Here is a 22,336-nt window from a genome sequence, read left to right as displayed (position 1 = left end):
CCTTTAAGATGCTCCTTGAAACATACCCACTTGACCAAGCTTTTGGTCACCTGTCCTAATATGTCCTTATGTAGCTCAGTATCAAATTTTGTCTGGTAACTCTCCTGTGAAGCCTTGTGATGTTTCATTATGTTAAAGGCGCTATTTAAATACAAGTTGTTGTTTTGTTGTGTACACAGACAGTTGTCCATTGGGTAAGAATATGTTTGATGCAATACTAAACCATGCAGACTGAGAAGAATTCTTGAATTAGCTGATCTTAGCAAGGGTGACAGGCCCACAATTGGCCTCAGTGTCCCCTGGCTAGGAAGGGGAAAAATCATCAAGGGCACCCATTTCTCATCACTGTCCAGTTACCCCGAATGGAAGTCGAGCGTGTCTGGACATGGGTGAGGACAGGATCAGCCATGCCTGAGATGCCCTGAGACCTGCTGTCTATGCTCCCCTGTGGAGAACAAGTCCTTGCTGACGTACTGATGGCAGCTGAAACGGTGATGCTACACCTTAGCTTGAGTCACCACCTTCAGGAGAGGTGGGGAGAAAATTAAGTGGGGCAGAGATTAAAAATCACTTTTAAAGCGATGGGACACTGCAGTTTTCAATTTGAGAATCATGCTCATTTTGACTCTTTATCAGATCTCACAGAGAACAGCGAGTCTGAATGAAAGACAACTCTCCCACTACATTGAGATAAGGCATCTATAAAAGGATTCAGTTTGAAAATGGTAGCGTAGGAGTGATGTGAGGAACGGAGTATATCTTAGAAGAGGTTTTGAATGGAGACATCAAACAGACTGTCTGCTCGAGTGTGTATCTGTGAAAGACGTCTGCATTTGATTCAACTGCATCGTAGCTCTCTCCCCCGCACGTTCTTACATCCTGGTTTCAGTAAACTGCGTTGTTCTCACTTTAACAAAGATACGCGATGTAAACAAATTACTTGAATATCCATATGTGGCAATGGGGCAAAAAAGCAGGGGAGTGGGACTAATTGGATTGCTCTTTCAAAGAGCTGACACAGGCACGATGGGCCGAATGGCCACCTTCGATGCTGCATGATTCTATGATAATGATAATTGAAAGTACTATTGATCATCATTTACTGTTTATCAACTTACTGATGAGCTGTATTGACACTGGTATTTGCAGGGAGTTATGAAGGGAGAATCCAATTTAGAAAAATGCCCCCCAATAAGTACAGTCTCTCTCTGTCACTTGAAATGGGCCTCTTCCTCCATATTAAAATTGACCTTCCTCACCCTCTCTAGGTTCCCACGTCATTGTGCCATCCTTGCCATCGAGCATACCTCTGTCAGTGTCGCTCTGGAGCCAGCCAGTGTGTGGGAGAGCAGCAAACGTGCGTCACTCTTGGTAAGGCGCCTTCTTCTGCTTGGCATCTTCTCTTCACAGCAGTAATTTAGAATGGGAACTTGGTGCATGACAACCTGCGGGGACAGAACCCACATCCTCTCGCCCTGTGGCACAGCACATCAACGCATCAATGTCTACTGCAGCCAGCTTACGCTCAACGCACCGATTCGTAGCTCTTCACTGCAATGCCAGTTATTGCATAGAAGATCAGCTGTGGGCGGTTTTGCAGTGGCTGGAGATGGATTCCATTTCAGCGGCAGATTGCGGATGAGGGCCAGACACAGTAGGTTCATCATCACATCCGTGTTTGTACCTGACCCTGACTGAATGTGGGGATCATAGAATTACATAGAATTTACTGCACAGAAACAGGCCATTCGGCCCAACTGGTCTGTGCCAGTGTTGATGCTCCACACGAGCCTCCTCCCACTCTATTTAAACAATTTTACAACACCAAGTTATAGTCCAACAATTTTATTTGAAATTTACAAGCTTTTGGAGGCTTCCTCCTTCCTCAGGTAAATGTCAGGAACTCCTCGAAGCCTACGCATTTATAAATCACAGAACAATACATGGTGATTACAGATAGTGTTTGCAACTGTCCGTTGCCAAGGCAATCACCGTGTTCAGACAGAGAGGTGTTACCTGCAGAACCCCCGAATATACAGTCAACAAAAAGAAACAAACAAACAGAAAAAAAAAAGAGAGAGGCAGAAACATCCGGAAGGCAGAGAAAGCCAGCAAATGACCCGTTATATTAAAAACAGATAGCTTTTGTTCGCTGGTGGGCTTACGTGTAGCGTGACATGAACCCAAGATCCCGGTTGAGGCCGTCCTCATGGGTGCGGAACTTGGCTATCAATTTCTGCTCGACGATTTTGCGTTGTCGTGTGTCTCAAAGGCCGCCTTGGAGTACGCTTACCCGAAGGTCGGTGGCTGAATGTCCCTGACTGCTGAAGTGTTCCCCGACTGGGAGGGAACCCTCCTGTCTGGCGATTGTTCTGCGGTGTCCGTTCATCCGTTGTCGCAGCGTCTGCATGGTCTCGCCAATGTACCATGCTCTGGGGCATCCTTTCCTGCAACGTATGAGGTAGACAACGTTGGCCGAGTCACAGGAGTATGAACCATGCACCTGGTGGGTGGTGTCCTCTCGTGTGATGGTGGTATCCGTGTCGATGATCTGGCATGTCTTGCAGAGGTTACCGTGGCAGGGTTGTGTGGTGTCGTGGACGCTGTTCTCCTGAAAGCTGGGTAATTTGCTGCGAACGATGGTCTGTTTGAGGTTGGGTGGCTGTTTAAAGGCGAGTAGTGGAGGTGTGGGGATGGCCATAGCGAGGTGTTCATCACCGGCATCTCCACACCACTCTATTTACTTCATCTTATCCTGTCAACATATCCTTTATTCCTTTCTCCCTCATGTACTTATCTAGCTTCCTCTTAAATGCATCTATGCTATTCACATCAATTACTCCATGTGGTAGATGAGTGGATTAACTGAGCTACCCAAAAAAAAATATTAAAGTATATCTTTAGGGGGAGAAAATATAAGCTTTAAGAGAAAACAATAAATATTATGCATGTCCAAATTGCATGAACTAATTATGAATCTCCTTTAAGAGGGCTTTCTCTGGACAGCTTTGCAAGAAGCAGTATAGTCCAACAGGTGTCACTATCTTTGTATACAGATGTGATACAAAGGTTTTACAGATGGAAAACTTTTTAGTTTGTTTATGTGACTTTATCAAAACATCACTGCTCACTTATGAGTGACATTGTTGTGAGGAAAATGACAAATTCTGGCATCTTTCCCAAACAAGAGAAAAGAAATTGTCACACACTTCTCACTTAATATCTCTGGTGGTTTTCAGCAGATCAACTTCTGTTTTTCGTTTGTTTTCACAGTCGGTTCTGACGTGCTGTAACCCACAGTTAATATGTCTGATCTTCTTATCGAATTATTTCAATGCCCCTTCGTGTTCTATGGTACGAGAGGAAAGTTATTTTCTCATTTGCTTATTAACGCACGATGTGTAGAAAATGAAAAAGAAAGTAAGAACTTGCATTTATAGATCACCTTTCATGACCTCAGGACATCCCAAAATGCTTTACAGCCAATGAATTACTTTTGTCAGCATAGTCATTGTTGCAATGTAGGAAACACAACAGCCAATTTGTGCACAGCAAGGTCCCACAAACAACAACTATGTCTTACTGCAATTATATAGGGTTTTGGTGAGATCGAACCTGGAGTATTATGTACAATTTTGGTCTCCTTACCTAAGAAAAGATATACTTGCCATAGAGGGAGTGCAACAAAGGTTCACCAGACTGATTCCTGGGATGGCAGGATTGTCGTATGAGGAGAGATTGTGTAGGGTCGGCCTGTATTCTCTGAGTTTAGAAAAATGAGAGGTGATCTCATCGAAACATACAAAATTCTTACGGGGCTCGACAGGGTAGATGCAGGGAGGATGTTTCCACTGGCTGGGGAGTCTAGAACCAGGGGTCACAGTCTCAGAATCAGGGGTAGGCCATTTAGGACTGAGATGAGGAGAAATTTCTTTACTCAGAGGGTGGTGAATCTTTGGAATTCTCTACCCCAGAGGGCTGTGGAGGCTCAGTCATTGAGTACATTCAAAACAGAGATCGATAGATTTCTAGATATTAAAGGCATCAAGGGATATGGGGATAGTGCAGGAAAATGGCGTTGAGATAGAAGATCAGCCATGATCTTGTCGAATGGTGGAGCAGGCTCGAGGGGCCGGGTGACCTACTCCTGCTCCTGTTTCTTATGTTCTAACAATGTGATAATGACCAGAAAATCTGTTTTCGTGATGCTGTTTGAGGGATAAACATAAGCTAGGACAATGGGGAGAACTCCCCTGCTCTCCTTCAAAATAGCACCATGGGATCTTTTACATCCATCTGACAGGGCAGATAGGTCCTCAGTTTAACATCTCATCCAAAAGTTGGCACCTCCAACAGTGCAGCACTTCACTGGAGTGTCAGCCTAGAATGCGTACTCAAGTCTCTGGACTGGGACTTGAACTATTGACCTTCTGACTCAGAGGCAAGAGTGCTAGCAATTGAGCCACGTGGCTAACAGCATAGACATCATAAGTGGTAGGGACTGTAACACCGGTGAGTTTTTGTGATGTAACATGGCCTGTCCCAAACCACGTGACCACTAACTCCATGCCCTTTGTGGACATCCTACTGTAGACAATGTCCAAGAGTAAAAGTGTCTGGATGTTCACAATGAGTTGTGGGCCTCCTATGGGATTTCTCGGCACCATTTCTGTTTCTAAACCGTTAGATTGAATCCAGGTGCTCAAAACTGAGAAGTAAAACCATCTGGACGCAATGAGTGTTTTCTCTGCTGGCTGAAATCAGCATACTTTTCTCGTTATTCTTAATGTGTGTGATTCTGAGGCCTAATGGCTATAACTTCATTGCGTGGGTTAACTTAAAAGTCTGGATATCAACAGAGCTTAAAGCGTTTGGCCAACTATCTCCCTCCCCCTTGTGAGGAGCAGAACCAGAAGGGCTGTGTGTCACATCATCCCAATTACATTGTGCAGAAGAAGGAGTTGAATCTTCACGCTATTTACCGGGGCTCAATGGGATTTGAATCTACGACCTTCTGCCCTGCTCTAATTTGGCAGGAATGCCATCCACCCCTCTACCATTAACAAAGCAACATAATGGAGGGTCCACTTCCAATGAATTGGTTCATTATTACCTTCCATCTGTGCAACGCACACCACCAGCATTCCAAACCTGCGTGAAGGTAGACCCCAACTGTCGTCACATGCTCCCTCTGTATAACGCTGTCTTCAGACTTGAAGGAGGATATGGGACTTGACAGACATTGGGAGTAGTCTAGGCGAATCATTTCAAACGTGATTTACAACAGATTTTAGACAATGGGTGGTTGATGTAAGCGCATTTTTGTATAATTGAAAGCCGTTGTGGATGAATGCAACTTTTGATCTTGCTCCCTAATGACCCTCAACATCATGACAAGCTGCTATAATAGTCTACCTTTGTAGCAACTCTTGACTGTACTGCTTTAAATGTTCGAAGTATTCATCTGACAGCTCTCCCTCCCTTCATCAGGACTGTGCTCAGTGAATGAACACCCATTCGGCTCTAGCTTCCATTCTTATTATCTCAACATAAGTAAAGCACCTTCAGGGGAAGAGAGGGGGAAAAGTCAGTTGGACTGGGGAAGAAAAACACAAAGAGCCTGTTTGCAAGCAGAGTGCCTGGTTATCTCAAAGAGGCAGTGGGAATGCAAATTCACTGCTGTATTTACAGTACTTTGGAGGGCTTCCAAAATGTCATCATTGTGTTATGATGTAAAACTCCAAGGTTACTGCTGCAGTAGTGAGCAAGGACAATCTCAGTTATTAGCATCATCATCCACACTGTTTTCCTATCCTTTTGAGATGACCTGGGGCCTTTAACTGTGTCCCAAGGCAGCAGTAGAAAAATCCTTTTAACACAATGCAATGCAATTTTACGTTCTAAAAATCACATTTTGTGCGCCCATTTCCATCACAGCATGCACCTGATTCAGTTTTAAAGGTATTGCATAGGGACTGGAATTGTTTTTCTCAAAGACGCACTCAGCCTCAAATTTAGCATGTACCATAGTGTTATTTGATCAAGCAGACCTTTTAGGTTCAGCCTGAGGACGATCATGTTGTCAGGAGCTGGTTTCTCTGGCCTCCACCTGTACCGAATGCCTCCATTATTATCGGGACCTGCGATGCTTTTGGATCTACTTCTGTAATCAAGCTTGGTGTAATCAACCCGTGAGGGTACTTCACTGGAGTATGTACCACTTGTACCCGGGCACTCACGTGTCCTGGATTTAGAAACTCTCCCCTGGTACATAGGAGGTGGGCCGGAAGGAGATGGGGGCAAGGTCTGAGAAGGGGGATCCAGGGCCTGGGAGCGAGTATAGAATCCCAGGGCCTGCAACTGGGGTGCTGCCCTCTTAGCGGTGATGATTTCATTGAGGGCAGCAACTTCCTCATAAAAGCCAACCTGACGTCGACAGGAAATCTTCTTCTTGTTGACCGGAGGTCACCGGTTACGGTTATTGGCTTAGTACAAAGAGGAGAAGAGTCAATTCTCTCTTAACTCTCAAATCGCTAGTTTCTGCAGCCCCTGGCCAACATTCTGAATCTCTGTGATGTCTTTATTTTCATGCAGGATTTTATGAATGGGAAGCGGTTGGATTAGGAATGCCACACAACAGATGAGCAACTGCATTGGTAAGTGGCTGTTCATCTTTCCCGACACTTTCAAGGCCCGCCCTTTGAATTTGTCCATTAACATGAGGACACAGACACTGCTCCCTTACTTCCACTGTGCTCGAGTGCAGCTTGCTAACATTAATGAGATTACTCAGACAAGAAGGATTGATGGCAGGTGTGTACTTCAAGGTTTATCTACCGTAAATGATTGAGAGGACAATGTAAAATACTCTGGGAGATTCACCTTCCCCCGAGCTCTAGGAAACCTGCAACAGTTACTGTTGTGAGCAACAGTCAGCAAGAATCAAATGATGCTCAAGGTGCATTTTTTGCAATTTTCCTTAAAGATGCCATTCTGAAACCTATAATGATTCTGTTTGAGCCACAAAACGTTAGACTGAGATAAGCAGGAGTCAGTATTATGATCGGGAAATAGCACCCACCAGGACAGGATCACCACTGTAATTGACAGTCAGCAGTAGATGAAGATTTTATATCTGATAAGATGGTAATCATCTTTACATGTGCAAGCAGCAGGAAAGCATTCATGCAGTATGTACTCACAAATAGATACTGTCGAGACACCAAAATGGTTAATGCAAATCATTATTTACAATACAAATGTAGGAGAATGTGAGTAATCCATTTGGAAGATTGACCTTCTTAGTGTGTGTGTGTGTGTGTGTGTGTGTGTGTGTGTCAGTGTGGAAGATTAGAGTCTCTACCTCCTTCCCCCCCACCCCCAGGGAAGTCTAATGCAATTTGTACATCTCAATTTGTACATCTCAGGAATAGTTTTACCTCAGCAACGATACAGAGAGGCAGTTCAATCTTGCAATCCTTTGCACTACCGCATGCTTAGGCACTAGGATTGCCAAATCTAGTTGGGCGTATTCCTGGAGGTTTCATCACACGACCTCCCGCCCCCCCGCTCCCGCTATTGGTCGCCCAACGCATCCATCCTCATGGCGCACCGCCTTCCCAGGCCAATTGGGAAGCGAACAGACTCTTCGTTACCCAAGTTGGATGGTTCTGGACTCTCTGTCAAACAGCCTGTTTTTCCCCATCTCCAATATTTTTGTACCTAATAAGCAAAAGTGTTCAAAGAAAATGAAAAAAAAACACACAATTTTTTTTAATACCCTGATGATTTTTCTCCTAGATTGCTCGCTGCAGCATCTTGGAGATTAACCTTCAATTCCTGGAGACTCCAGGACAATTCTGGAGTGTTGATGACCATATTAGGCACACACCATTTTGTAGGTTGTGAAGCCAGTGAGGCCTCTAAGGTCCAATTTATCTTGGTGGGGGGGAGGGGGGTTCTCTCTTTTTCCCGGCATGTGTCATTGTTGCTATGAATAACCAGACTACATTTGTGTACGTGTCTGCCCACATCCTTCACTTGTGCTTGAGAACGGTTTCGATAACGTCAGCCCTCAAAGCCACATTACAAACATACGGTTACAGCAGGTGCAGCCTGATAGATTGCCTTGCTACTGCAAGCCGGTAGATGCTGTTTATTAGGAGCAGAGAGGGAGGGCCTGGTGTGGCAGGCTCTGCTTTAGTAGCAGTTTCCGCTAACAAGCCATGGGGTGTTGCAGAGCTCTCAACTTTTACATTTGCCTGTATCTGACAGGCAAACATTGGCGTTTTTTCTTGTGCAAGTTATAAAGCTCCTACTCACAATTTCCAGGCGTGGGACTATGGACAATAAATAAAGAAAGAAATACTTGCATTTATATAGCACCTTTCACGACCTCAGAATGTCCCAAAGCTCTTTACAGCCAATGAAGTACTTTTGAAGTGTAGTCACTGTTGTAATGTAGGAAACACGGCAGCCAATTTGCGCACAGCAAGATCCCACAAACAGCAATGTGATAATGACCAAATAATCTGTTTTAGTGAGGTTAGTTGAAGGATAAATATTGTCCTGGACACCAGGAAGAACTCCTCAGCTCCTCTTTGAAATAGTGCCATGGGATCTTTTACATCCATCTGAGAGGGCAGACGGGGCCTCGGTTTAATGTCTCATCCGAAAGACGGCCCCTGTAACAATGCAGCACTCCCTCAGTACTGCACTGGCGTGACGGCCATTATTTACATAAATGACCTCTGATTTCTTTTTTTCCCCTTCATACCTTTAATGTTATTGCCTTCACCCCTGTTGGCACCGACTTATGCTGGAATTCGGTCCCGAGGTAACCAGGCGGCCTCTGGCACCAGCTACTCCGAGTGGCTATTCTTCACGGATAAGCCCAGGTAGCAAAGGATGAATTTTGCAAGGCTTCCCTCCCATCGCGGTGCCTCACTCGATGGGAGCGCTGATTGGAGAATCAGAAACGCTTGCGCATTTGTGGAGGCTGCACTGCCAACCTGTACGAACCTCGTTAAACCTCTGAATCAAAAGCAAATCGTCCCACTCTATGTTTCAAGTGTTTGCCCATCATGCTACCCCCCCATGAGTTCACTGATACAAAATGGCCACATTTCTGTTTGGCTGGCCTCGCCCTTTAGAAAATGGCTTCTTAAAGGTGTGTTGGAGTTTTCAGTGTTGCTTTGACACTTTTCTTTTCATTTACCAGATAGTTTCATCTGCACTTTCATTAGTGCATTGCTTCCTGTTGCTGTATACGCCTGATTTTTTTTTTCCATTGCAAGACTTTTACTTCCTGTGCCTGCATTAAGCTCTTATGTAACCAGGCCCTTCCAAGCCATCACAGGGAACACACGCCAAATCAGTCAGCTGGCTGTCCATTAATATATCAAGCATGTGCCGGAGGTCATGTTTGCAAGGGACAACACCTTCTACACTTTCCCTATGAATGGAAAGTATCAGCTGGACAGGAATTTTACCAATGGTGGGGTTTCCCAGAGCAAGTGGCATCATTGATGTACCCATGTGGATCATGAGATAGCCCTGCAGCTGCTGGTGCCACCCCTAATAATTCAATGGCTATTTGCACCTGCCCGCTGCCTGGTACTTCTTCAGTCCTTTGAGGGGGGCTGGCTGGGTTGGACAGTGTGCCATTGCCTGAGAAGCAGTGGTTCATCTGTTCCTCCTTTTGCCGTGCCACAGCTGCTGGGCATTCCTTCAGGATGGTCAGGGAGCTCCTTTGGGACAGACTGCAGCACCCCACTGCTATCAAAGTTCTGTCAGGCCAGTCCCCCAGCACTGGCTAAACTGGTTCTGAGAGATTGCAGTGAATTGAATTCAGATGGTCTGACTTGGGCCAAATTTGAATGTGCCTGAGTTGGATTAGTTTAGGTATGTTTGGATTCTTGCTCAAGATTTGATGATCCTGCCTTTTTGGATAACATTGATATTGATTGAAGGGGCCCTGTCTTCATAAAAAATGTTGGCAAGCCTTTTAAAATTTTTCTTGCAAACAGATAATGCAATGACATAAATCAGGTTGAAAAGCATTGTTGCATCAATTCAGCATGATGCCCAGTACTTATGACTCCCCTCCTTCCTAAATAAAGAGATGTTTTCCCCCCAACATTTATCCATGAAAATATTGCCCCTTTAAAAGCTAGAAATATGACCAAGCTTACACTGAAAAAACAGATCCAGTTTTCTTTTATAAATAATCAGCTCACAAAATAGAAATTCCTTCAAAAATAGCCATACATGAAATCCGACACAACACTTTCCTCCTAACCCTTTCTGATGATCTGACATTTTAATTTGATTGCACGGTCAGATTTATTTTTAACAGGGACATATGTAAAGGGCTGCAAAGAAAATGCTATGATACGAGGAAGAGAGATATTGGTACCATAAGTGGTGAATCGCCAGGCCGAGGTAAATCTGTCAGCCGTGAGTCACAAGGTTGTGGGTTCAAATTCCACTCCAGAGACTAGAGCACAAAATCTAGGCTGACACTCCCAGTGCAGTACTGAGGGAGTGCTGCACTGTTGGAGGTGTGGGCATGAGCAGGAAGGTGGATATGGCTAAGAAGCTCATATGGAAACAAAAAACACTGGCGCATACTAGATAGACCAAATGTGGTCTTGTGCTGTAATATTCTGTGAAGTTGGCTTGGGGTTTGGTCACTGCAGTTGAGCCCAGTTGCTTACTTGGGGGGAGGGAGGGTATATCAAAGGATGAATCATCCTAAACTGCTGTGGTGCAAGTCAATTTTGCACACGTGTTTTCACCTGCACTTAATGAAGGGAAAAAACAGATCCATGGAGTATATTAGAAATGTTTACCATTACAGTGCAGCAAACGGTGAAGATATAAAACTTTTAAGAGCCTCTGGGACACCTTATAAAAAAGGTGGGAATCCCATTAAACATTGTTTTGGCTTCAAGGAAAGAGGTCTCCACCGAGATGCCCAATTATTGCTCAGCCCCTGCTATCAAATAAAAATGTAATGAGAAAAAGAACGGAACCTTTCTGGCATCTGCAAGACATACTGTGCACTTCAAAATGTCTCTAATGCCTGAATCTATTGGACATTTAAAAGCGACATTGTTTACCTTCAATTTTAGGCACTGTACAAGTCGAATTATGAGTCGTGCCTGTTTACAATTTGCTGCCCTCTTTTCCTGGGCTTGGTGTTACAGTAGAAAAAGTGACTGATGGTTAGGGTGTTAGCTGTGGCTCAGTGATAGCACTTTCGCCTCTGAGTCACGAAGGTTATGGGTTCAAGTCGCACTCCAGGGACTTGAGCACAAAATCTAAGCTGACTCTTCGGTGCAGTACTGAGGGAGTGCGACACTGTTGGAGTTGTGGGGTGAGCAGGAAGGTGGATTAGACTAAGTAGCTGATATGAGAAAAAAAGCTCACTGGCGCAGACTAGATAGACCAAATGGTCTATTCTTGTGCTGTAATATTCTGTGATTTGAGGCCCCGTCTACCCTCTCAAGTGGACAGAAAAGGTTCCTTGGCACTATTTCGAAGAGCAGCGGAGTTCTTCCCAATGTCCTAGCCAATATTTATCCCGTTAACCAACACCTAAAACAGATTATCTGGTCATTTATTTCATTGCTGTTTGTGGGACCTTGCTGTGCACAAACTGGCTGCCGTGTTTCCTACATTACAACAGTGACTACACTTCAAAAGTACTTCATTGGCTATAAAGCCCTTTGGGACGTCCTGAGGTCGTGAATGGCAAGTCTCTCTCTCTTGATTGTGGCCCCTGGCTGCCTTATTCACCGTTTTACCAAAACACTTCATGTGCGGATTCGTGCTTCCATAATACAGAAATGTTGCATGCAGCACTTGTTCGAGAATTTACAATTGCAACTTCGATTTCTACCCACTGAACGTTCCCTGATGATTGGGGAATGTTTGTACTGGCATTGCTGAATTATGGCTAGGACAGCACCGGCGGCAGTTCTGCTGACTGAACAGCAGCCACACTACCACCTCTTCCTGTACTGTAGATCAGGGCCAATGTGATCTCGTGGACTTGTTTCCATCGCCTAATGGACTCTCAGTGTAATAAAGTAAACTCAGCTCTACATTTCACTGAACTTGTCAACTTGTGTCACTTTTCTACTCAGGAATACCTCCCTGTTTCCAACGATCTGACTCTGTCAGTGTGTTGGTCTGAAAGTATGGCTTGTATATTAGATTTTACGATAACTGTCATAAATTTATAATTGACCACCCACAACGTGTTATGTGCTCGGGCTGATTTAAGAGCAAAACCAGCAGTAAATCTGTCTCTGCAGTGACACCGAGGTCTCTTCCAAATGAACGAGATAGTGTTATTGAAGTAAATCAGAAAACAATGTCCTTTTATTCTGTCATTGATCATAATGTAAGTCTGCATGCAAAAGAGAAGCTGGCAGCGTAAGATAATTGTCACGCCCGCCAATTAGCAGCTCAGCTACCTTGTGTTGGTGAGTGTGGAGGACCGGGTATTTATGATACTGATTTCTGCAAGCAAGTGAAACCAAACACATGCCTTTGGCATAGATAAGCTCCAAGTGCCGAGCATGACTTTTATTTCAATAGCAAACTTCATGGAATATCAACCCTCAGGATTTCTATGTAAATATTGCTTATGAAGTGTCAAGCTCCACAATTGAGTGTATATTATGGAGTGTTCCAAAAACCAGTCAGAAATACAATGCAACCTACTTATTATTGTGTCTAATATATGCTGGATCATTCTGTTTTGATACTTTTTAAATTTTCTTTCCAACTTTCTTCTCTGCTTTGACCACTGGATCTACCCTGGGCGTTTTACCATGTTAAAGGCGTGAATGTATAAATGCAAGTTGTTGTTGTTGTCTCATGTCAGAGAAGGAAATCAACCCAATAATCTTCACATTGTAATGCTAAAAATACGTAAAGAGAAATTCACCAATCCCATGCTTCCAGTGGCTAGTTGTATTTGAAGAGAACATAGAATCATAGAATGGTTACAGCACAGAAAGAGGCCATTTGGCCCATTGAGCCCATGCCGGCTCTCTGCAAGACCAATCCAGCTAGTCTCACTCCCCCGCCCTGTCCCCGTAGCCCTGCAAATTTTTTCCCTTCAAGTACTTATCCAATTCCCTTTTGAAAGCCATGATTGAATCTGTCTCCACCATCCCCTCGGGCAGTGCATTCCAGATCATAACTACTTACTCCGTAAAAAAGTTTTTCCTCATGTCACCTTTGGTTCTTTTGCTAATCACCTCAAATCTATGTCCTCTGGTTCTTGACCCTTCTGCCAATGGGAACAGTTTCTCTCTAAATACTCTATCTAGACCTCTCATGATTTTGAACACCTCTATCAAATCTCCTCTCAAACTTCTCTGCTCTAAGGAAAACAACCCCAGCTTCTCCAGTCTATCCAAGTAACTGAAGTCCCTCATCCCTGGAACCATTCTAGTAAATCTCTTCTGCACCCTCTCTAAGGCCTTCATATCCTTCCTAAAGTGCGGTGCCCAGAATTGGACACAATACTCCAGTTGTGGCCGAACCAGTGTTTTATAAACGTTCATCATAACGTCCTTGCTTTTGTACTCTATGCCTCTATTTATAAAGCCCAGGATCCCGTATGCTTTTTTAACCACTTTCTCAACCTGCCCTGCCACCTTCAATGATTTGTGCATGTATACCCCCAGATCTCTCTGTTCCTGCACCCCCTTTAGAATTATACCCTTTAGTTTATATTGCCCCTCCTCGTTCTTCCTACCAAAATGTATCAGTTCGCACTTCTCATTCCACCAGCCTCTCTATGGCCTCTTGAAGTCTATCACTATCCTCCTCATCCGCAAATTTTGAAATTGTGCCCTGTCCACCCAGGTCCAAGTCATTAATATATGTCAAGAAAAGCAGTGGTCCTGGTACCGACCCCTGGGGAACACCACTGTACACCTTCCTCCAGTCCGAAAAACAACCGTTCACAGCTACTCCCTTTCCTGTTACTTAACCAATTTTGTATCCATGCTGCGTCTGCCCTTTTTATTCCATGGGCTTCAACTTTATCAAACGCCTTTTTGAAGTCCATATGAACCACATCAACCGCATTGTCCTCATCAACCCTCTCTGTTACCTCATCAAAAAACTCAAACAAATTAGTTAAACACGATTTTCCTTTAACAAGTCCATGCTGGCTTTCCTTAATTAATCCACACTTGTCCAAGTGACTGTTAGTTTTGTCCTGGATTATCGTTTCTATAAGTTTCCCCACCACTGAGGTTAAACTGACTGGTCTGTAGGTGCTGGGTTTATACTTACACCCTTTTTTGAACAAGGGTGTAACATTTGCAGTTCTCCAATTCTCTGGCACTACCCCGTATCTAAGGACGATTGGAAGATTATGGCCAGTATCTCTGCAATTTGCGCCCTTACTTCCCTCAGCAACCTAGGATGCATACCATCTGGACCTGGTGACTTATCTACTTTAAGTACAGCCAACCTTTCTAATACCTCCTCCTTATCAATTTTTAGCCCGCCCAGTATCTCAACTACCTCCTCTTTTACTGTGACTTTGATAAAGACAGATGTAAAGTACTCATTTAGTAGCTCAGCCATGCCCTCTGCCTCCATGCACAGGTCTCCTTTTTGGTCCCTAATCGGCCCCACCCATCCTCTTATTACCCATTTACTGTTTACATGCCTATAGAAGACTTTTGGATTCCCTTTTATGTTAGTTGCCAGTCTATTCTCATACTCTCTTTGCCTCTTATTTCCTTTTTCACTTCCCCTCTGTACTTTCTATATTCAGCCTTGTTCTCACTTGTATTATCAACCTGCCATCTGTCATACGCCCCCTTTCTCTGCTTCATCTTACTCTCTATCTCTTTCGTCATCCAGGGGCAAAGATTGGATTACAGCACAAGCACACTTCAACCCACGCTCGATTGGAACAATGCTGGGATCAGTGAATTTACCATGTAGTTCATGTGGATATCATTTTGAGAATTTTTTTTTTTTCTTTAAATGAATGGATTTGAACTCCATTTTAAAGGGCCTGGTTTCTAAACGAGAATATGAGGTTGAAATGTTAACACTATGTTGTATAAATTATAATGATGGTATTAGTCCCACTTATTCTCAATGGCATAGATAGACTGGTCTATGCATTTAGGACTATCCTTAAGAGTTTGAGTAGGAATTCTTACATTTTTCTGCTCTACATGCAATAAGCATTTCTCCATCTATATGTTAGATTATTCTTAAAGGTAAGTCTTAGCTCCCAATGATCTCAAGAGTATGTTCCCTGGCACTGATGTCCAGGCAGTTTCTGATTGTGAGCCCAGGATATTGAACAGAAATCGTTTCCATAAACTGCTTTAGCTATTGGATCAATCCTGGAATGAAGATCCGGCAGGTTCTATGAAGACTGTGTGATCTGCCCCACCAAATTACCGCCCAGGCAGTGAAGATGAAAATCTAACCCATAGAGAGGTTGGCAGAATGGGCAAACAGGTGGAGAATGCAGTTTAATGTGGATAAGTGTGAGATAACACATTTTGGGAGGATAAACAAGGAATGGGAATACACACTCAATGGAAAGACCCTGAAGGGTGTGGGTGAGCAGAAGGACCATGGGGTTCAAATGCATACGTGTGGAAATTGGACCTTTTAGGTGTAAAATGGGTGCAACGAGGCGCAATTTTAGGGATCAACTTCCCATATCCAAAGGATGCCCAAAAGGTGCCTGGCCCAATATTGGGTCGGGCCATCTTTCAGGAGTCCCTTGACAGGAGCCGGCAGCTCAGCATTAATGAAATTGGGCCTTGGTTCAGGAAAGCATGCTTCTGCATCGCTGTCTTTGTACCCGAAACTGGACGCCGATGAATTTCTAACCCATAATTCCCTAAGTGCAAGTGCAGTAGATAAAGTCATCAAAAAGGCCGATAGTATTTCGGGTTTTATAAATAAGGACCTAGAGTACAAAGGTAACAATAAATTTGCACAAAGCATTGGTTAGGCTGCAGTTAGAATACTGTGTGCAGTTTTGGGCTCTGCATTATAGAAAGGACAGAAAGCCACAGAGAGCATATAGCATAAATTCACCAGGATGAGGTTAGGGATAGGAAATCATGATTTTGAAGAGAGATTTGAGATGCTAGGACTATATCCACTGGAGCAGGGAAGGCTAAGAGGTGATCTAATGGAAAATTATGAAGAGTTTTGATAGAATTGGATCGATATTTGGTGCAGAGGAAGATATGAGGACAGAGCAGGGCGATGAAATTAGATTTGAATTGCTCTAGCACCGCGTTGTGCGACAGAAATCGTTGATAAGCCACAGGCGTGACTATGGTGACACTGTTTGAGACACATTTACTAATTTTAGTAGAAAACGCCTTATACACAACACAGGTAAATGTCCTTCATGTGCATATTTACATAAATATCTACCACCATTCAGTGCAAAACTTTGCAGTTTTTCTCTTTTGTCAAAGATTGGAATTCTGGCACGAATTTATCAGACACCCAACACCTGAGTGCAGCTTTTAGGTATTTATCCAACAGTTGCGAGCGGTACTTCGACTTCATCAGAGTGATTGCTGAGAATGTTGACCCACATGACATGAGTCACCAGGCCCGCCCCTGCTCTCCATCCAGACATGGATGGTGTTTGTCCTTTGCCATGTTGTGCCCTGTTGGAGTTGCTCGTTATTGGTTGGATTTGCTTTCTTCTGCTGGCCTGGAGTGCCTATTCCAATTGATTGAGTTGATCATGGTGACAGTTCCCCCTTCATACAATGTTGCAAGTGTTTCCACGGTGCTGACCCGTGTCACACACCATTTTAGCCGATAACCAATAAGCACATGCCCAATGATTGTGTCTATTTCTCATTTTTTTTTTACGAATCATAAATGTAATTATCCACATTTGGATTTCCAATTAGCCACACGTGGCTAGCGCCTAACATTTTGGACCACACTGTTCGAGCAGAGTACTAGCTCAGGTGTAAGGGGCCGAATGGCCTCTTTCTGTGATGCTAAGTTCAGTGGTTCTATACAAGTGCTCTGGTGGAGGCAGCTGTGTCTTTTGGCTGCGGTGTACTGAACAGCTGAGTAATGGGGGTGATCTTTGTTCTTTCTAGACTGCATGGTATCTGCCTTGCACCCTGAAGCGAAACGGGGATCGATCTTGTTATAATCATCAGCTTACTGGTTCCAGAGGGGTCTTACATCAGTAAAGTAATTGACATTGCATTCGCATTACAATGGCTGACAGAACATGAAAGTGTGCTTAGATCCTTGTTCCAGGAGCATCTGACAGGAAGTGACGCAAAGGATATAGATTCTGGAGGAAGCATTTAATCCTGTTGCCATATAACCAACTTACTGCCTCATTTATGCCAAAACAGGCAACCGTACTAAATATTAGTGGAACAACAATATTGAGCAAGTAAATTTCTCTGCCTTTAACCCCATAAATACAACAGCCTGCAAAGTCTGACCACAGACATAGTCTGCAACAAGTACACAACCCTTATTTCATGCTCTTCAAATTCACATGATCCCACTTCATCCCTGGACCTATACATAGGCATGGAAGATTAGATTTGTAAAAGAGAAGTAATTTTGTAACTAGTAGATTTCCTGTGGTGTTGCTCATTGGTGGTCCAGGACCTGGAGTGTGGTCTTTGATATCTCCAAGGCCCTACTACAACCTAAATGCCATCACGGTTTGCCCAACGCTGGAACACAGTGAATATACTGAAGCGCTATATTACATGGCACTAGGTTAAAATATTACATAGAATTACATGGAATGTACAGCACAGAACAAGCCATTCAGCCCAACAGGTCCATTCTGGTCTTTGTGCTCCACATGAGCCTCTTTCCTTCCTACATCATCTAACCTTATCACCATATCCTTCTATTTCTTTCTCCCTCATGTGTTTATTTAGCTTCCCATTAAATGTACCTATGCTAGTTGCCTCAAATACTCCTTGTGGTAGCGAATTCCACATTTTAACCACTCTCTGGGTAAACAAGTTTCTCCTGAATTCCCGATTGGATTTATTAGTGACTATCTTATATTTATGGCCCCTAGTTCTCGTCTGCCCTGCATGTGGAAACATCTCTATTTCTACCCTATCAAACTCTTTCATAATTTATCAGGTCACCCATCATCTCTTTTCTAGTGAAAAGAGCCCCGGCCTGTTTAATCTTTCCTGATAGGTATAACCTCTCAGTTCTGGTATCATCCTAGTAAATCTTTTTTACACCCTCTCCAGTGCCTCTATATCCTTTTTATAATATCGAGACCACAACTGTTCACAATACTCCAAGTGTGGTCTAACCTAGGTTCTAAATACAAGTCTAACATAACCTCTGCTTTTCAATTCTATCCCTCTAGAAATGAACCCCAGTGCTTGGTTTGCTTTTTTTTAATGCCCTTATTAACCTGCGTCATTACTTTTAGTGATTTGTGTATCTGTACCCCCAGATCCCTCTGCTCCTCTACCCCATTTAGACTCTTATTTTCCAAAGAGTATGCTGCCATCTTATTCTTCCTACCAAAATGTACTACCTTACACTTATCTATATTGAAATTCATTTGCCAATTACACACCCATTCTACAAGTTTATTAATGTCTTCCTATATTTTGCAGTTCTCCTCGGTATTAACTATTCCCCCCAATTTGGTGTCATCCCAAATTTTGAAATTGTACTTCCCATTTTCGAGTTCAAATCATTTATGTAAATGGTGAACAACAGTGGTCCCAGGACTGATCCTTGAGGAACACCACTTCCCACCTTTTTGCCAGTCTGAGTAACTACTTTTAACCCCTACTCTCTGTTTTCTATTTTGTAGCCAGCTTGCCATCCATTCTGTTACTTATCCCCTGACTCCACGTGCTCTAACCTTAGTCATGGGTCTACTATATGGTACCTTATCAAAGGCTTTTGGAAATCCAAATATATTATATCTATTGCATTACCCTTGTTTACCCTTTTTGTCACTTCTTCAAAGAATTCAGTAAGGTTGGTCAAGCATGACCTTCCCTTTTGAAATCTGTGCTGACTATTCTTTATTATATTTTCGGTTTCTAAATGTTTTTCTATTACATCTTTGAGTAAAGATTCCATTATCTTTCCTACCATTGACGTTAAGCTAATTGGTCTATAGTTCCCTGGACTGGTTCGATCTCTCTCTTTAAATATAGGAACAACATTAGCTGTCTGCCAGTCCTCTGGCACTATTCCCTTTTCTAATGAATTTTTATATATATGTAATAGTACCTCTGCTATCTCTTCCCTAACTTCTTTTAATATGCATAGATGCAATCCTACGGTTTTATCCTCTCTAAGTTTGATTAGTTTATCAATTATCTTCCCCCTTTCTACCTTAAATGTCTTTATATCTTTTTTGATCTCTTTTTCTAATGTCATGCCCACCATGTTAGTCTCCCTGGTAAATACTGAGGCAAAGTAATTAATATTTCTGCCATTTCGCTGTCATGACCTTTAAGTTTATCGTGTGTATTCCTCTGTGGCCTTATCCCTTTCCTGATTTTTCTCTTGTTATGGTTTACATATTTGTTATTACATGGCTTACTGATACTAAAAGATTCACCTCACTGACGCAACATTATTTACCTATCATTTTAGAAAACAAGCTTAAGATGTATTTAACGCCCCCCAGGCTTCTTCTATTTTATTTAGTATTTTCTTTTTGCTTCATTTCTCATGGTGCATTTACAGTAATTGCATAAGACGGATGTACTTTCTGTATTTGTTTAATTTTTCCCCCCTCCGAAAACTTCCCTTTCTCTCAGTTATTTACATGATCATCTTTTCTTCCCCAGCTGATTTCTGGCTGCAGCTGAAGCTGTCGCCGCCAAGGGAGGTTTTCTCTTCCATTCGGTTTTCAATGATCAGCAGTGTGAACAGATGGTGAGCTGCCATGTGCTAGGCCTAACTAATTAAATCCGACTGCAATGGCTGAGCTCAGCATCAAACTGCATCATAAACATCCCACTCCAGGCCCAGTGCAAACATTAGTTCCCCCTCCTCTCAAATAATAGTTAGCTCAGAATTTTCATTTGATGGCCTAAACTCTGGAAAAATCATTTTGATGTTTATTTTTCCCCCACCACTCACAGTTGTTGGTCCATTTTCTGCTGAATTGTTGCAGTGCGCTCTGGGTACTTTAATTCCACTGGAAGAGGTTGGAATCCCCAACTCCCATGATGCTTCTCCCTCACACACATGTAGAATGTGGCACCAGGAGCTGGAGCTCCCCGGCAACAAAGGCCGAGGCGAAATATCCAAACTCTGGGACTCAAGCTCTGCTCAGAGATTGCTTGCAAACATTAAATGACCAACTTTAGGGGTAAGTTTAATCTTTTTTTTGCCCCCCCCCCCAATTGTGTAACTTTTATTTTTATTTCACTTTCTGTCCCGAATCATGCAAAATGATCGCTAAATGCACTTTGAAATAATTGTTTGAACAGTTTAATTGATTCCTTTTGTGATAGTTGCTGATTGCAGTTTGCTGAGTTTCTTTTTAATTCACTCATGGGATGTGGGCGTCGCTGGCAAGGCCAGCATTTATTACCCATCCATGAGATTTAATTGATTTAGTGGTATTTCCTTCTTGCCGATTGGGAACTTATCTCACCTGTTTAGTGAATGGAACCAGATTATGATTGTTTTACATTTAGCCAATGAGATAGTTGAGTCAGCCTTGGCTCAGTGATAGCACTCTCGCCTGTGTGTTCAAGCCCCACTCCAGAGACACAGGCTATCATGGCCACCTGAAGAGAGCGGGTTGGGGGGGTTTCCAGGTGCGAATCCCGGGAGGTAAGTGGACGGCGATCTTGACCTTAATGAGGCCAATCAAAGGCACCTCTGGGTTTTGCGCCCTGCAGTGAGCCGGATTGACAGGATGGCTGCCTGTCGGCAGAGAGGGGGGGTGGGAGAAAGAGAGAGAGATCACCGGCTTTGGGAAACATCAGAGATCGGAGTTGGGTGGTGGGTCTTCCAGCCAACGTCGGAGACCGGGGACTCCAGGCAGCATCAGTTTTAAGACTTAATATTAACTTTTTTTTAGCATGGAAATGTCATTTTATTTCATTTATTTACTGTATTGTTCATGGATCTGGCCCTTCCCACCTGCTTTCACCTGGCGTGAATCTGAAGCGATGGGAAACCTGAACAGTTAAAGTTAAAATCATTTTAAGTGTCCAGTACACAAAATATAAAGTACCTTAAGTATCTCAATTAGGTACATTGCCCCTTTAAGTATTGGCCCGCTGGATTTAAGTGGGGGCGGGACTTCCTGATGACTGCTGTGCACATGCACACAGATCTGCCTGGGTCTAATGCAAAAATTGGTGGATTGGAGCCAGGATGTCTGCCCGATCCTAAAAACATTGATTTTTGTCAGCCCACCCGCCCCAACCCACCCGATCTTGGGGTCTGAAATCATGCCCTTGTGCACTAATCTAGGCTGACACTCCCAGTGCAGTACTGAGGGAGCGCTGCACTGTCAGAGGTGCCGTCTTTCGGATGAGATGTTAAACTGAAGTGCCATCTGCCATCTCAGGCAGATATAAAAGACCCCATTGCACTATTGTGAAGAAGAGTAGGAAAGTTCTCCCTGGTTTCCTGCCAGTATTTATCCCTCAACCAACTTCACTAAATGATGTCAGTTTGATAAAACAAGTGAGAACCAGGACGAATATAGAAAGTTCAGAGGGGAAGTGAAAAAGAAAATAAGAGGAGCAAAGAGAGAGTGTGAGAATAGATTGGCGGCCAACATAAAAGGGAATCCAAAAGTCTTTTATAGGCATATAAATGAGGGGTGGGGCCGATTAGGGACCAAAAAGGAGACCTATGCATGGAGGTGGAGGGCATGGCTGAGCTACTAAATGAGTACTTTGCATCTGTCTTTACCAAGGAAGAAGATGCTGCCAAAGTCACAGTAAAAGAGGAGGTAGCAGAGATACTGGATGGGCTAAAAATTGATAGAGGAGGTACTAGAATGACAGGCTGTACTTAAAGTAGATAAGTCACCAGGTCCGGATGGGATGCATCCTAGGTTGCTGAGGGAAGTAAGGGTGGAAATTGTGGAGTACTGGCCATAATCTTCCAAACATCCTGAGATACGGGGGGCAGTGCCAGAGGACTGGAGAATTGCAAATGTTACACTCTTGTTCAAAAAAGGATGTAAGGATAAACCCGGCAACTACAGGCCAGTCAGTTTAGATTCAGTGGTGGGGAAATTTTTAGAAACGATAATCCGGGACAAAATTAATAGTCACTTGGACAA

General features: G+C 43.4%; 1 protein-coding gene across 23 annotated transcripts in view; it reads left to right on the top strand.

Annotated features, from left to right (window-relative positions):
* The window catches only part of LOC137335989 (ice nucleation protein-like), a 489,293-nt gene that overhangs the window by 270,051 nt on the left and 196,906 nt on the right, over positions 1 to 22,336 (top strand). For 13 of the 23 annotated variants that reach the window (XR_010966535.1, XR_010966538.1, XR_010966540.1 and 10 more), the window contains 2 exons: positions 1,269 to 1,371; positions 6,595 to 6,656. The exons of 3 other annotated variants lie outside the window; for them this stretch is intronic. The gene's annotated coding sequence lies outside the window, so the exon portion shown is untranslated. Of the gene's footprint in view, positions 1 to 1,268; positions 1,372 to 1,410; positions 1,655 to 6,594; positions 6,657 to 22,336 lie in introns of those variants that run through there. 7 more of the 23 variants (XR_010966550.1, XR_010966559.1, XR_010966556.1 and 4 more) reach the window with 3 other exon arrangements.

Source organism: Heptranchias perlo, chromosome 2 (assembly GCF_035084215.1).
Source record: "Heptranchias perlo isolate sHepPer1 chromosome 2, sHepPer1.hap1, whole genome shotgun sequence".
In the NCBI taxonomy this organism is placed as follows: domain Eukaryota; kingdom Metazoa; phylum Chordata; class Chondrichthyes; order Hexanchiformes; family Hexanchidae; genus Heptranchias; species Heptranchias perlo.
Note: the sequence above shows the minus strand (reverse complement) of the source record. Positions and strands in the feature narration are given on the sequence as shown.